The sequence below is a fragment of the Gorilla gorilla genome, chromosome 2, assembly GCF_029281585.2.
Source record: "Gorilla gorilla gorilla isolate KB3781 chromosome 2, NHGRI_mGorGor1-v2.1_pri, whole genome shotgun sequence".
NCBI lineage: Eukaryota > Metazoa > Chordata > Mammalia > Primates > Hominidae > Gorilla > Gorilla gorilla.
Window position 1 is genome coordinate 52,572,804 of NC_086017.1, and position 17,289 is coordinate 52,590,092.

Genomic DNA, 17,289 nt, shown 5'->3' on the forward strand with positions numbered 1-17,289 from the left:
CCTTGGCCCAGCCTCTTCTTTGCACTTGGCCTGCCTTGACTCTTGGACCAGAGCAAGGGGCTGGGCTTTGGGGACCACCCAGAGTCAGGAGATGAGGCAAGGGCAGCGGTGGGGGATGGGGGATGGGCAAATAGGTGGGTCTTGGGTCAGATGCAGAGGGGCATGAAAGAGGAGAAGTCCTGAAGGCAATGGCCACAGGAGGCCAGGGCCTGTGCAGGTGTGGTTTCCCATGAGCACCAGGCATGGAGCCACAGGAGCTCCGGGACAGCAGGGACCGGTGCTCCCACTTAAGTGCTGAGCCCTGGGGATGCTGTGATGAGCAGTATGGACTCCCTCGGCAGGCAGGGGAGGTCAGAAGGGGCCAGATAACAGAGATGCTGACTCAGGCACCTGGGAAGACAAAAGCTCAGATGGAAGACAGGTGGTAGCCTCCAGAGGAGCAGATGGCTCTCCCTGGGGAACTCAGAATTGTTTCATGGCACAAGTAGTATATACAGAGAGCACTCACTCCATGCCAAATGGAATTCTAGGCCCCGGGGACACGTGCAGAATGAGCCTCCTTGTGGCACTTAACTCTGTATATGTAGAAAAGGGTCAGACAGGACCTCCCAGGACTGGGAGGGACTGGGAGAGAAGTCTCATGGGTGGATTTGTTGACTGGCCAGAAAGGAGGTGCAGGTTCCTAGATGTTGGCACTGCCTTTCTGCACAGTCCTGCTATGAATGGAAGAAACACAGGCTTGCTCAAGAGACCCTGAAACAAGGCTGGCTGACAGGCCTGGGGGCCTGGCTGCTCCCCCAACTCTTGTGCAGATTCCACCCATCTCTGTGTTTCCACTCTGTTGACCTCCTCCTATATCAGGTTGCATGACACCTCTTTTTCCTCCAGCCCTCCCCCCACCTCCCTCATTCTCACAGCATTTCCACCTTCACACTCCAGAGTCTTGGACACTGTCATCCTAGGCTCTGGGGCAGAGGCCTCTGGGTGGCTGTGGGATGGTGGGCACCACGATTGGTGTCTCTGGAGCACTCACTTTCCCTGATCTTGCTCTTTGGGACCAAGCAGCTCACTAACATCTCGTCCTGAAGCATGCATAGGTCAGAGCAGCACTGCCTTGCTGGGGAAGGCCGGACTTTCCTTCCTTCTAAAGGATCAATGAGGGGAGGTGAAGCACCCTGGCTTAGTGCTGCTTTTGGGCCTACCTACCCCCTGATTATGTAGCTTTCTAGAACCAGGACTGGTGAATAAGTCAGGTTAGGCTGAGTTCTGCTGCAGTAACAAACCACCTCCTAACCTCAGTGACTCAACATCTATGGCTCTGAGGGAATGTTCCAGGGCAGTCATTCTCTATTTGGTGGCCCAGAATTCCAGGTTTTGACCTTGGGGCACCTCCATATCAACATGGGCCTCTAGACTGAACAGAGCCAGGGAAAAGACAGGTTGGAGAATCACACCTTGGCTCTTCAGTGCTGCCATCCAGAAGTGGTGTATCACTGCTGTTTCTGTGTCATCATCCAAAGCAAGTTCTGGCATCATGCCTTACTTCAGGGGGGTGTGGACGTGCAACCCTCCTGTGTGGCCGGAAGGAGAGGAGAGCTGGAAAGATCGTTGAGTAGCTGCCAGGCACGGTGGCTCACGCCTGTAATCCCAGCACTTTGGGAGGCTGAGGCGAGCAGATCACTCGAGGTCAGGAGTTCAAGACCTGCCTGGCCAACATGGTGAAACCCCATCGCTACTGAAAAAAAAAAATTAGCCAGGCGTGGTGGCATGCATCTGTAATCCCAGCTACTCAGGAGGCTGAGGCAAAAGGATCATTAGGATCATTAGAACCTGGGAGGCGGAGGTTGCAGTGAGCCGAGATCACACCACCGCACTCCAGCCTAGGTGACAGAGCAAGATTCTGTCTCAAAGAAAAAAAAAAGATTGGTGAGTAGCCATATCCTTTCCTACACTTGGGCCTTGCAGTCTCCAGAGGTCAGGTTGAGAGGTATCCAGCCTGTAGAGCTGCTTTCTAAAGTCTCTGGAGGGTCGGCAATAAAATAGAGGAGGACTGTTTCCGAAGGTTCCACTGGCTGCAGGTGGGATGAACCTCCTGCCACCACAGATGACAGCCTTGGGACCTGTGGAGAATGGAGAAGAGAATGGGATCCCACACAGGGAAGGAAAAGCAGCTCCGCAGGACCCCACCTTGAACTTCCCCATCACTCCGGCCTCTCTCCAGCTAGAGACAGGGCTTCTGGAAACCCCTGTGGCCAAAACTATGCCTGTGTACCTGGGGAGCTGTGGCCTAAGACTATAACTTTCATGTGTTGGGGACACTTTGTGGTCACTCTTCACTATAACCTTCTGAGACTGCTGATAACCTAAGCAAAGAAGCTCAGAGAGGTAAAGCCACTTGCACACAGCCAGAAAGTGGTGGAGTCAGATTCGAACCCAAGTCTGTCCGATCCCAAAGCCACGTTCTCTAAGCTCCGAACAATGCCACGTCCCCTTCATTCAGCACAGTACTTGGTACACGGTGGCATTCAGGAGAGCATGGCAGTGGGTGGTGAACCAGGGCTATTGGTTGCAAACAGCAGAGCCAATTAAATCTCTAGGAGAACCAGAGACTCAGCCTTTGGGGTTATGCAGCCAAAAACAAACCCAAACCACCCTACACCACTTGCCCTAGGGGAGGCGTGACTGTCATCCCAGCTTGGAACTAACAATGCTGAAGGCTACTCATAAGAAGCTCTGTCTTGACTGCCCCTCCCACCAAAACTAAACCCCTCTCTGCCCCACCCTCAGAGAACATGAGTCTGCAGTATATTTCATTGCTTTCCTCTTACCTGAATCAGTCTTATGTGGGTGTGTCTAAGTGGCAGATCTGTCACGTTTATGCCCTAGTGATGCAGGACAGGCGAGTCTTAAAATTGGGGATTAGCCTGGGAGAGTTCTTGGCTTCACCTAGGAAAGAATTCAAGGGTGAGCCGGAGGTGTTAGCGACTTTTAGTGAAGCAGCAGCAGAGGTACTGGTACTGTGGAACAGCGCTACCCTATAGGCAGTGTGCCCAGAATAGCAGCTCCGAGGCAGGACTGCAGTCATACTTATACCCACTTTGACTTACATGCAAATTAAGGGGGGATTATGCAGAAATTTCTAGGAAAAGGTTGGTATCTTCCGTAGAAAGGGGCAGTAACTTTCAGGTGTTGCCATGGCAATGGTAAACTGACATGGCACGCTTGTGGGCATGTCTTATGCAAAGCTGCTGCTTCCACCCCATCCCTGTTTTAGCTAGTCCTCATTAGGTCTGGTGTCCAAGCCCCGCCTCCAGAGTTGAGTCCCACCTCCTACTTCACTAGCTGCAAGGGAGGCTGGGGAAGCAAGTTGTGTTTTCTATGTTGGGTAGGTGGAATGCCCTATGTACTTCATTCCCAATCAGAAAAAGGCTTTGCAAACATGCTGGGTGGCCACAAAGTATAACAAACATGCCCCCAAATCTAGCCCTTCACAGCCCAACAACAGAATACACCCTCTTCCATACAACAGGAACAACAAAATGCTATTGATTAACAACCTTCCTCATAATAAATAAAAACGTATTCATCCTCTTCCCAAAAGGGGACACTGTAATTTCTCATCACTGACTGCATCTGGCTCCAAATCCAGGATCTGCTGGTAATTGCCGCTCCTTTCCTGTGATCCCATTTGGTGTTCTGAAATGTGGGGACTGTATTGTCAAATGGAACCATCAGCAACCAGGCTCTTTATAAAACAGAAGGAGACTATGAGGGGGAAAAATTAATATATATACATACATCTTTTCCAGTGTGATGGTTAGTTTTAGGTGTACTCTTAACTGAATGAAGGGACACCGAGATAGCTGGTAAGGGTATGATTTTTGGGTGTGTCCGTGAGGGTGTTTTGGGAAGAGATCACCATTTGAATCAGTAGACTGAGTAAAGATGATCCCCCCTCATCCAATATGAGTGGACACCATCCAATCTATTGAGGGCCTGGATGGAACAAAAAGGCAGAAGAAAAGTGAATTCACTCTCTCTTCTGGAGCCAGGACATCCATCATCTCCTGCCCTCAGACATCAGAACTCCAGGTTCCCCTGCGTTTGGCCTTGGACTGGGAGTTACATCATCACCTCCTCTTGATCTCAGGCCTTCAGATTCAAACTGAATTACATCACCAGCTTTCCTGGGTCTCCAACCTGCAGAGGACAGATTGTGGAACTTTTCAGCCTCCATAATCACATGAGCCAATGCCCATAATACACCCCCTCTTATATCTCTTTATTCTATTGATTCTGTTTCTCTGCAGAGCCCTGACTTATTAATATACACATCAAGGAAGACAAAACAGGAAGATGTTCCATCCTACTTAGCCACAGGTCATGAGGTCAAGATGGTGCTATTGTCTGAATGCTGGTGTCCCCCCACCAAACCCCAAATTCACCTGTTGGAACCTAAAACATGATGCCACAGTATAAAAGAGGTGAGGTTTTTGGTGGAGTGATTAAGTCAGGAAGCTCTGCCTCATGAGTGGGATTACTGGCCCTTATAGAAGAGGTTGAAGGGAGCTACCTGTCCTTTCACCTTGCAAAGACACTGAGTTGGCTCCTTCTGCCATATGCGGACAATAGAAGGTGCCATCTATGAAGAAGACAAAACTCTCACCAGATACTGAATCTCCTGGTGCCTTGATCTTGGACTCTCAGCTTTCAGAACTGTGAACAATAAATTTCTATTGTTTATAAACTACCCAGTTAAAGGTATTTTGTTATAGCAGCCTGAGCAGACTAAGACAGAAATTGGTACTTAGTGGGGATGTTGCTATAACGAATAGTTTAAAATGTGAAAGCAGCTTTGGAGCTGGGAAGAGTTGAGTTTGGAGGAACAGGTTAGGAAAAAACCCTATATTGTCATGAGTGGACCATGAAGGCTATTCTGGTGAGGGCTCAGAAGAGAACTGTAAAGAAAGCCTCAGTTTTCTTAGAGATTACCTAAGTAGTCATAATCAGAATGTTCATAGAAATGTGTATGGTAAAGGCCATTCTGATGAGGTCTCAGATGGAAATGAGGAACATGTTATTAGAAACTGGAGGAAAGGCTATCCTTGCCATAAAGTGGCAAAGAACTTGGCTGAATCGTGTTTGTTTCCTAGTGTTTTGTGAAAGGAGGAACTTATGAGTGATGACATAAGATATTTAGCAGAAGAAATCTCTAAACAAAGTGTTGAGCATGTGGCATGGCTTCTCTTGACTGCTTACAGTAAAATACAAGAAGAGAGAAATGAATTAAAGATAGATTTTATAATCAAAAGTGAAGCAGAACTTAGATTTAGAAAATTATCAGCCTGGCCATGTTGTAAAGAATGAAACAGTGGGTCTGAGAAAGAACACCAAGGGTGTTCCCAAGCAACAGTTTGATAAAGAGAGTAATATGGATTAGTGGAAGCCTATTTGTCAAGGGGACAATGGAGGAATGACCCTGAAGGCATTTTGGAGATCATCAGGGCTGCCTTTCTTCTTATAACAGGCCTAGAGTGCCAAGGCCTGGAGGGCAGAACTGTGTCAGAAGAGGGGCCTTGGGTGCCTAAGGGACCTCATCCCTCACTGCCCTGTGCCAACCCAGACCTCTGCTCCCTGACGCTGGTATAGCACTCCTCAGCTGTCCAAGATGAAGCTCCAGTGGGCCCAGGTGTGATGTATGCCGTAGTGGCTGTCTCTCCAGAGGTCACAGGTGGTAAACCTTGGTAGCATCTGTGAGGTACCATCTCCACCAGGAAGCACAGTACACAGGCTCTGGAGGCATGGTTTCCTCCACCTGGATTTCAAAGCATGCCCCAAAGAGCCTCAGAGCCACCACAGAGAGCCCCCACTAGGGCACTGGCCAGTGGAGCTGTGGGATCTGGTGAGGATCTTCTTCCTTTGCCCTCACATGGCAGAAGGCCAAAGGGCAAGAGAGCTGAACGCTGTGTAAAGCCTCTTTTGTAAGGGCCTTCATCCCTACTCACAAGGGGAGAATCCCCCATGACCTAGTCAGCTCTTACAGGCCCTACCTCCTAATACTATCACACAGGCAACATCTGAATTTTGGAGGGGACACATTCAAACCATAGCAGTAACAACTTGCAAAATTCTAGTGCAGATCACAACCAGGACATTGCCATTGACACAATCCACTTATCTTTCCCCAAATTTTACTTGTATTCATTTGTGTGTGTGTGTGTGTGTGTGTGTGTGTGCGTGTATGTAGTTCAATACAATATTATCACAGGTGCAGGTTCATATATTTCACAACCATAATCAAGATACAGAACAATTCCACCCCACAAGGATACCTGTTACCATCTTATAACTAACTACACACCACAATCCCTTCTGCCACCACCCATTCCATCCCTAGCCACTGACAACCACCAATCCATTCTCCATTAAAATTTTTGTCATGACAAAAATGTTTTATTAATGGAATCATATAGTATGTAACTTTTTGGGGCTGACATTTTTCACTCAGTCTAATTCCCTGAAGATTGATCCAAGTCATTGTGGGTACCAAGAGTTCATTCTTTTTTTTTAATTGCTGAGTAGTATTCCATGGCTGGTATGTACTGTTTTTTTTAACCATTCGCCCATGAAAGGTGAGAAGGGCTGTTTCTACTTTTTTAGTATTACAAATATAACTGCTATGAGCATTCATGTATGGGTTTTATGTGAACAGAAGTTTTCATTTTTCTGGGATACATGCCAAGGAGGGCAATTGCTAGGTCATATGGTATAGTTGCATATTTAGTCTTTTAAGAAGCTGCCAAAGTGTCTTCTACCGTGGCTGTACTATTTTACCTTCCCAGTAGCAATGTGAGTGATCTGATTTCTTCGTATTCTCACAAGTATTTTGGTGTTGTCATTATTTTTTGAAATCTTAGCAACTCTGAGAGGTATGTAGTGATATCTCATTTTGGTTTTAATTTGTATTTCCCTGATGACTAATGATACTGAACATCCTTTCATTAAATTATTTCCCATCTGTATATCCTTTTTGGTGGAATATTGGTTCATGCCTTTTGCCTATTTTCTCATTGGATTGTTTGTATGTTTTAGAATTTGGGAGATCTTTGTATGTCTAGATATTGCAAATATTTTTCTCAATCTGTAGCTTGTCTTTTTATTCTCTTCACATGATCTTTTGCTGAGCAAAAGATTTTTATTTTGGTAAGATCTAGATGATCACATTTTCCTTTTATATATCATGCTTTTGGTGTTAAGTGTAAAAACTTATTCCATAGCCCTAAATGCTGAAATATTCTCCTGTGTTTTTTTCCTAGAAGTTTTATACTTTGGTTTTAAATATTGTTTAGAAGATGCTCAGTTACTTACTCTCTGAGTCATGTCCAGTATAGGGATTGCCAAGGGTCTCTGTGTTCTTTTTTAAAAAATTATGGTAAAATACATATAACATAAAATTTACTTTCTTAACCATTTTTAAGTGTACAGTTCAATGGGATTAAGTACATTCTCACTGTTGTGCAGCCATCACCACCATCCATCCACAGAGCTCTTCTGATCGTTCCAAACTGAAATTCTGCACATATTGAACAGTAGCTCCCTCCTCCCTCTTGCCCACAGCCCTTAGCAACCGCCATTCTACTTTCTATCTCTATGCATTTAACACATAAGCAGAGTAATACAATATTTGTCTTTTTTGACTGGTTTATTTCATTTAGCATAATGTCTTCACACTTCATCCATGTTGTAGCATGTGTCAGAATTTCCGTCCTCTTTAAGGCTGAATAATATATATACCACATTTAGCTTATTAATTAATTGATCAATGGACACTTGGGTTGCTTCCACCTTTTGGGCATTGCAAATAATGCTGCTATGAACATGGGTATATAAATATCTCTTCAAGGCCCTGCTTTCAGTTCTTTTGGGTATATACTCAAATGTGGAATTGCTAGATCACATGGTAATTTGATTTTTAATTTTTTTTTTTTTTTTTTTTTGAGACAGAGTCTCGCTCTGTCACCCAGGCTGGAGTACAGTGGTGTGATCTCAGCTCACTGCAGGCTCCGCCTCCCGGGTTCATGCCATTCTTCTGTCTCAGCCTCCCGTAGCTGGAATTACAGGCGCCCGCCACCATGCCTGACTAGTTTTTTGTGTTTTTAGTGGAGATGGGATTTCACCGTGTTAGCCAGGATGGTTTCGATCTCCTGACCTCATGATCCACCTGCCTTGGCCTCCCAAAGTGCTGGGATTACAGGCATGAGCCGCTGCGCCTGGCCAATTTTTAGGTTTTTGAGGAACTGCCATACTGTTTTCCACAGCACCTATACTATTTTACATTCCCATCAACAATGCACAACTGATTGAAATGCTCATCTATTCCAGAGACACCCTCATAGACACACTGGAAATAATGTTCTACCAGGTATCTGGACATCCCTTAGTCCAGTCAAACTGACACCTAAAATTAACTATCACCATCTATTATCTGCCTTTATGCCAGTGCCACACTGTTTTGATTATTGTAGCTTTGTAGTAAGTTTTGAAATCAGGACGTGTGAGACCATTAACTTTCTTCTTTTTCAAGTTTTTTTTTTTGAGACAATAGATTTGTTGTGTTGCCCGGGCTGGAGTATAGTGGCTATTTACAGATGCAATCCCACTACTGATCAGCATGGGAGTTTTGGCCTGCTTCGTCTGCAACCTGTGTTAGTTCACTTCTCCTTAGGCAACTTGGTGGTCTCCCACTTCCAGGGGGTCACCATATTGATGCTGAACTTATTGTGGACACCCAATCAGCACTGTGCACTACAGCCCAGAACTCCTGGGCTCAAGCAATCCTCCTCCTGTCTCACCCTCCCGAGGAGCTGGGACTATAGGCATGAGCCACCACAACTGGCTCAAAGTCATTTTAGATGTTTTACATCTTAAGTCCATGATCCATTTCAAGTTAATTTTTGTGTAAGTTGTGAGATTTAGGTTGAGGTTATTATTTCCACTATGGATGTCTAATTGCTCCAGCACTATTTGTTGAAAAGTTTTGAACTGCTTTGCATCTTTGTCAAAAATCGGTTGAGCCTATTTGGATCTATTTCTGGGTCCTCTGTTTGGGTCTATTGATCTATATGTTTATCCCTTTGCCAATACCATATGATCTTGCCTACTGTAGCTATATAGGAAGACAATATCAGGTAGAGTGATTCCTCCCACTTTATTCTTCTTTGTCAAGATTATTCTAACTACTCGAGGGTCTTTAACTTTCCATATAAATTTTAGAATATGCTTGTCTAAATCTATTAAAAACTTTCCTGGAATTTTGATAGGCATTGAATGAAACTTATAATTCAGTTTGAGGAGAATTGACATCTTTACTATGTTGTCTCCCAACCCATGAACACACTCTGTCTCTCCATTTGTTTAGCTCTTCCATTATTTCTTTAATCAGCATTTTGTAGTTTTTGGCATACATATCCTCTATGTGTTTTGCCTAAATATTTCATTTTCTTTTGAGTGACTGTACATGGTATTAAGTTTTAAATTTCATTTTCTTCATGTTCATTGTTAGTAAATAGAAATGCAATTAATGTTTGTGTGTTAATCTTATATCCTCCAACTTTGCTGAACTCATTGATTAGTTCCTGTAAGCTTTTTATGGGGATTTTCTGGGATTACTTCCCCTTCATTCCTGAAAGATACTTTCATTGGATATAAAATTCACAGCTGATAGTTCCCCCAGCACTTGAAATATGTTGTACTACTTCCTTCTGGCCTCCATAGTTTTGCTTTTTTTTAGAGATGGAGTCTCACTGTGTCCAGCGAGTGTTAGAGTCCAGGCTGGAGTGCAGTGGCATGATCTTAGCTCACTGCAACCTCTGCTTCCTGAGTTAAACAATTCTCCTGCCTTGGTCTCCCGAGTAGGTGGGACTACCAGCGTGTGCCACCACACCCAGCTAATTTTTGTATTTTTAGTAGAGATGGGTTTTTACCATGTCGGCCAGGCTGGTCTTGAACTCCTGATCTCAAGTGATCTGCTCGCGTAGGCCTCCCAAATGGCCTCCATAGTTTTGGATGATAAATCCACTGTCATTTGAATTGGTGTTTAACTACAGGTGATGTATTGTTTCTCTCTGTCTGCTTTTGATATTTTTTTCTTTGTCTTTAGTTTTCAAAAGTTTAATTATAATGTGTCTTGGCATGGATTTATTTGGGTTTATTCTGTTTGGGGTTTTCTCAGCTTCTTGGATGTGCTGGTTTGTGTCTTAACCAAATTTTGGAAGTCTTCAGGCATTATTACTTTAGTTATTCTCTCAGCCTCATTCTTTCTCCTCTCCTTCTGAGACTGCAATGATATGCAGTGATACAAACATTGATTTTTTTGTTATTGTCCTATGGGCCCCTGAGACTGACTCTCTCTATGTATATATATATATATATATATATATATGTATACACACACACACACATACACACACACACATATACATACATCATTTCTTCCCACAATATTATGTCTTTGTTGTTTAGACTGGGTAAATTCTATTGATCTGTCCTCAATCAAGCACTGATTTTATCTTCTGTCATCTCTCCCCTATTGAGGCCATCTAGTAGGCTTTTATTTCTGTGGTTGTATTTTTCAGTTCTATAATTTCCATTTGGTTCTTCTATATAACTTCTTTTTTGGTGAGATTTTAAATTTTTTTATTCATTCCAATAAAATTTGAATCAATTGTTGAAGCATTATTATGATGGCCACTTTAAAATCCTTGCCAGATAATCCTAACAACTGGTTAATCTCAGTGTTGGTGCCAGTTGATTCTTTTCACATTCAAGTTGTGATATTCCTCATTCTTGGTATGACAGGTGAGTTCCAGTTGTGTCTTAGATATTTTGGCCATCATGTTAGGAGACTCTGGGTCCTACTTAGTTCCTTGGTTGCAACATCAGTCGCCTTGTTTACATTTATCATGCATATCTTGGTCTGAGGACTGAGGTTCCAGTGGGCTGAGGTTCCAATGACAATTTAATTTTCAGAGGCTTTGTGGTGTTCTTTTCATATGCTTGGTTTCTTTGGTGCTGCTGGAGCTCCTGCTGGTTCCTGCTGGTGCTGCCTGAGAGGGCAGAAGGGGTGTTCCCAGGTCAGGCTGCCCAGCATCTCTTGGCAGGGGAGGTGAGTTTCGGGCCCAGTGTGAAAGGAGAGTGCTTCCTCTGGCTGCTAATTGTTAGTGGGGCACCTGAGTAATCTCCCCTCTGGTGGTGCTGGGCTCATGTGGAGTTGTCAGAGGGACTCCTCTTCAAATTGTAAGAGGGCTGAGCCTGTTTTGGCTGCCTTCTGTTGATAGGCTGGATGTCGGGAAACACCAGGCCTGGGTCATCTTCTTCCACTGAGTGGGGGCACATAAGATATCCTGCCACTGAGTTATTCCTTTATTCTTAGGGTCCCAAACTAATGCATAATTCCCTTGCCAGCTTTCAGTGTTATCTTCTGATTGCCTCTTGCATTCTTTTCACAGTTCATAGTTGTACTTGACAGGAAGGAGCAGGGAGAAACAAGTTTACACCATTTTGTCCAGGCCAGAAGTCGTCTTTTCAAACATTTAAAAAAGTAGATCACTGTATTAGTCTGTTTTCACACTGCTGACAAAAACATACCTGAGACTGGGTAATTTAGAAAGGAAAGAGGTTTAATTGACTCACAGTTCCACATGGTTGGGGAGGGCTCACAATCATGGCAGAAGGCAAGGAGGAGCCAAGTCCTGTCTTACATGGATGGCAGCAGGCAGAGAGAGAACTTGTGCAGGGCAACTCCTCTTTATAAAACCATCAGCTCTTGTGAGACTTATTCATTATGAGAACAGCAAGGGAAAGACCCGCCCCCATGATTCAATTCCCTCCCACGACACGTGGGAATCGTGGGAGCCACAATTCAAGATGAAATTTGGGTGGGGACATGGCCAAACCATATCAATCGCCAAAGAGCTCATTGGAAACTCAGCATGTGTGAAGGGCCTTGTTAATTAGAGGGCTTCACTGTAGGATGATTTGACCAGGCTTACTGATATCTTTTTGTTTCCTCTTGGGCTGTCAGATCCCTCAATTTCAATTCTCTATTTGGAGGTCATAGCTGACCTGCCAGCTTTCTGGGAGCTGAGTGGGAGTAGGGTTTTCCATTTAGAACATGGAGTTTCTTTTAATTACCCAGTGTTCACACTGCACCACTGCCTTCACCTCTGCTGAGTGTCTTAGTCAAGAGCCCTCTGGTTTATCTTCTTTGAAAATGAAACACCTGGCTTCTACCAGGTGGTGGTTGATTCTCCTGTATGTTTAAAGATACCTGGTGTTGCCAATTCTGGACCTTCTCTGTGGATTCTGAGGTATAGAAGAGTTGCATCTGGGCTTCCCACTGCTGACTTAGAGTCAGGACTGCTACGCTGCTCATCACACATCACCTGCTTTCCAGAATCCGTGGTGGTATTGTTATGTCCCTGTAGAGTATGTTGTATACTATGTTCCTGAGAGTTTATGCCATATATTTTTTTCTCTTTACCATCTACTTTAATTGTAGTGAGCTTTCAAAAGGAAGCAAAATTAAAATGTGTATTTTATCTGCCACCATTAACTGGAAGGCTTGCCTCACTTCTCCTGCTACAAAATGAGATCTTCGATCAGAAGCAGGCTTGAATTTGGTTCCATGAAAATGAGTAAGGCGTGAAGTCTATGGATAGAGGGATTAGCAGAAATGTGGCAGGCAGAGAAGGCAAATCCAGATTCAGAATACATATCAGTAAAACTTTGGTAGAATGACCAATTTCAATTCTTAGGAAACCCACAATCCATTAGTCACTCCCAAGGATCTCTGTAGGTCAGACCATCTGATTACCACCCACTCCAGCCCTGCTGCTTATTACAGTAACCATGCCCATTTTGCCTTTGGTGCTTATGAGCCATTCCTTGGCCATTGTCAACCCTAAGATCCCATTATCCTCCCTGAAAGCAGGAAGGCCACTTCATAGGCAAAGGCTCCCACCCACACCCTTGACAGGCCAAAGTTGCCAGCATTTCTCACCAACAAGTTCCTCAGTGATGGGCAAAAGTGTCCTCTAAGCCCTCTCAGCAAACCCAGGTGGGCATGGATGACATACCTAATAAATCCACTCCAACATTCTGGGCTGCCTGTTTTTGGATCCTTTTATGTAATGTAAGAGCATTTCCAGCATCTCAACTTCTTGCATCATAGGCCACCTTTAACCCAGAAGTCAGTGAAGAAGCAAGCAGGCCATTAGAAATTCTCTCGACTTCTCAAGCTCACCCTTGAGCACCTGTTGCTGGTATACTCCCGAAATGATTTTCAACATCACACAGCCCTCTTAGCAGCAGACCACAGAATCTTCACTGGCTAGTGTGGTATCAGACAGATTACAGAAACTTCAGGAATGCTCGAGTCAGGATTGCAGGATACATAGCCCAGACAATGGCCAAACCACAGCCAGTAGGGACAGATCCCTCAGCTTGTATGGTGGACAGTGGAAAGTAGACTCCAGAAGTTCCAACACTGCTGTCCATCAGCCCTTCGCCAAAATATGGATGCGCAGGTTCCTGCTTCCTGTTCCAAGCTGAAGTTTTGGATGGGCGCATACAATGGGTTGAGCTCAGTGGCATGTCTGTGTTCCTGGGGAAGCTGGGAAAATAAATTCTGGTTTCTACCACAGGGAAGAAGGACTACTTACGTGGGAACTGTCCAAAACATAGGAAGACTATTTAGGAGATGCAGGAAGGCCACCAAGTGTGACAAATATCTGCCACCCAAATATCCTGAGTTCAAGCAATTCTCCTGTCTCAGCCTCCCGAGTAGCTGGGACTATAGGCACACGCCACCATACCCAGCTAATTTTTGTATTTTAGTAGACACGGGGTTTCACCATATTGATCAGGCTGGTCTCGAACTCCTGACCTCAGGTGATCCACCCACTGCCCTGGCCTCCCAAAGTGTTAGGATTACAGGCGTGAGCCACTGCGCCCGGCCCCATTTTGTGTTTCTCTTAAATGACCCTGTGATATACTAAGATTCCTGATGAAGGCAGAAGCTATCAGTTAAAAATATGAGTAGACAACCTGGATGAAGCTTAAAATAATTATACTAAGTGAACGATGTCAGACAAAAAAAGTACGTACTGTATGATTCCTCTTACATAAAACTTTAGGAAATGCAAATGAATTATAGTGACAGAAAGCAGATCAGTGATTGGGCTGGGGTGTGTGGGAAGAGATGGAGGAGAGATTTTAAAAGGGGATGAGGAAAAGTTCGTGGGTGACAGATGCGCTCCCTGTCTTGATTGTGCTGGTGGTGGTTTCACGGATGTGTATACATATGTCAAAACTTATCCAATTGTACACTTTAAATATGTGCAGTTTATCACATGCCACTTATGCCTCATTAAAGTTATTTTTAAAATATTAGACTGCTTCCTATTTGCTGGCCATCTACATTTCAATTTCTGTAAAGTGGGAAAAATAATACCTACCTTATAATTTTGGTGTGAAGATTAAATGAGTAAAAATTAAAAGGATGAAATGAGATGACATCTTCCCTTGGATTCCACTAAAAGTCTTGGAGTCACCCTTTCTCCCCTCTTTTTCTACACCCACATGCAACCTCTGGGTTGATTTGAGTGGGTGGAGATAGAGATGAAACAGGGTTGGCCGTGACTTGAAGACTTGACAGTTACTGAAGTGGGGAGATGGGTACATGAGAGGTCAGAATATTATCCTCTCTACTTTTGTATGTATTTGTATTTTCCACAATAATAATTTAAAAATAAACAGTGAGGCTGGGCATGGTGGCTCACACTTGTAATCCCAACACTTTGGGAGGCCAAGGTGGGAGGATCATTTGAGGCCCGGAGTTCGAGACCAGGCTGGGCAAAATAGTGAGATTCCATCTCCACAAAAGTTTTAAAAATTAGCTGGGTGTGGTGGTAGGTGCCTGTAGTCCCAGCAACTCAGGAGACTGAGGTAGAAGGATCATTTGAGCCCAGGAGATCGAGGCTGCAGTGAATTGTGATCACACCACTGCACTCCAGGCTGGGCGACAGAGCGAGACCCTGCCTCAAAAAAATAAAAATAAAAAATAAAACACAGTGTTTCCCGGTTTCAACTCAGAGGAAAACCCAAGTCCTGATGCTGGCCCACAGGGGTCAGCATGATCCCCTACCCTAACCTCTCCCCTTACCTCCTCCTACTCACCTCCTCGTTCACTGCTCCAGCCCTATTGGCCTCCGTGCTGTTTTGGGAACATGCCAGGCACTCTCTTGCCTCAGGACCTTTGCTCCAGCTGTTCCCCCACTGGGAATCCTCCACGGTTTGACCCCTCTCAAATGTGATCCTCTCGGTGAGTCCATCCTGACTACTCCATTTAAAATCGTTACCACCTCCTCCTCCCACTTCCCATGCACCTTCCGTTTCACTTGTCTCCACAGCCATAACCATCATCTGATGCCCCGTATAACTATTTATTTCTTTCTTTCTCCCCTACCAACCTTGCCCCGACCTCCTGACGAATGTAAGCTCCATGAAGACCGGAATTCCTGCCTGATTTGCTCACTGCTGACTCTTCGGCATTTAAAGCAGTGCACAGGTTCTTGATGAATGAATGAGCCACATACACATGTTCTACTTGAATGCCTGGTAGGGAGTGAGCACTATGGGATCCATCATAATCTAAAAATATTTCATTAAGTCATTTGATAAATCTAAGTAAATTGTTCAGTCAGTATCTTCTGGCCTGGTCTTTGAAAATGAGACTACGATTGATGAACATTTTTGTTAATTCATGAGAGGCAGCAAGGTAGGGAAGGGTTCCCACAGTCTTTGGAAGAGGGCAGATCTGCTTCAAATCCTGGCGCAGCCCATGTCCGCTGTGTGACTTGGCCAAGGTGCCTAGCCTCTCAAGCCTCGTCTCCTCACTGGCTGTGCTTGCTAGCAATGCCCTGCAGTCCAGGGCTGGGCTGGAAGCTCACCACCTGCCCTCCCTGAGTGAGCCCTTGCCTTTTCAGCAAGAGGGACAGGACCACCTCCAGAGCTTGCTCAGGTGCTGTGTCCCTCTGGGACCTGCTGGTGGGGTGAGCAAGTGATGATCAGATGCACCATTTAAAAGGGACAGAGGCCAGGCGCGGTGGCTCACGCCTGTAATCCCAGCATTTTGGGAGGCCGAGGCGGGCGGATCACCTGAGGTCGGACGTTTAAGACCAGCCTGGCCAACATGGTGAAACCTCGTCTCTACTAAAAATACAAAAAAAAAAAAAAAAAAAAAAAAAAAATTAGCCGGGAGTGGTGGTCAGCGCCTGCAATCCCAGCTACTAGGAAGGCTTAGGCAGGAGAATTGTGTGAACCCTGGAGGCGGAGGTTGCAGTGAGCTGAGATTGCGCCATTGCACTCCAGCCTGAGCAACAAGAGCGAAACTCCGTCTAAAAAAAAAAAGGGACAGAGTGATATTGCTGAGATCACAAAAGGGAGGTGACTCAGTCCTAGCCCAGCCTGCTGTCATCTCTCCTATACCCACCCCCCTCCTCCACTCCCCCGCCTGACGTTATAAACAAGTGACTCAGAGGAATGATGGGGGTGTGCCTCATAATAGTTCATTCCAATGTCCTGGGGGCTAAATTTAACACACAGCTGCAGCCTCTGGCACTTTGGGAACAAGTTAATCTTGGTGACTGAGGCTGATGTGTGTGTGTGTGTGTGTGTGTGTGTGTGTCTGGCGGTGGGGCGGGGTGGGGAGGGTGTGGGGAGGGGTGTCAGTAGTCCAGAACAAGGTAGGCATCAAGACTGGCTGTCCTGGGCTTCAACCCTGGTCCCTCAGACCATAGACAAGGTGCAGGGGCCCCATGGCCAGGCAGTCTCAGGTCTGGCCTAATATGCACCAAGAATAGTGAGTATAGATAGCTAAAGTCCTGAAATATTAAACTTGTAGTGTTACTTTTTGAACACTAGAATTCAGAATGTCACTCCCTAGAATGTTAAAACCCTGGGGGTTGAAAAACCTAGAATAGTAGAATCCTAAGAAATTAATTTGCTAGCACATCTGACACCTTAGAAGCGTTAAAACTAATAGTGTACTCCCAGAACACAGTACCTTGGTGCTTCTAAACTTCCAGCAGAGTTGAACTGAGGTCCTTAGCATCTAACTTTGCCACCTCCTCATTGTGTAGGAAGGGAAACTGTGGCTTAACAGAGCGACATGCCCTGCCCTAGGCCTCATAGGAAAATGGCAACCTTGTTTACCTAAGGTACCTTCTT

The 17,289-nt window shown here is 45.1% G+C and overlaps 1 long non-coding RNA gene across 1 annotated transcript; it reads right to left on the reverse strand.

Moving 5' to 3' along the window:
- Positions 1 to 94: 94 nt before the first annotated feature.
- Positions 95 to 3,187, reverse strand: LOC129532333 (uncharacterized). The gene is made up of 3 exons (XR_008678027.2): positions 2,829 to 3,187; positions 1,455 to 2,120; positions 95 to 390 (listed from the first exon to the last, which is right to left on the reverse strand). It is a non-coding gene; the product is annotated as an uncharacterized lncRNA (long non-coding RNA).
- Positions 3,188 to 17,289: the final 14,102 nt, after the last annotated feature.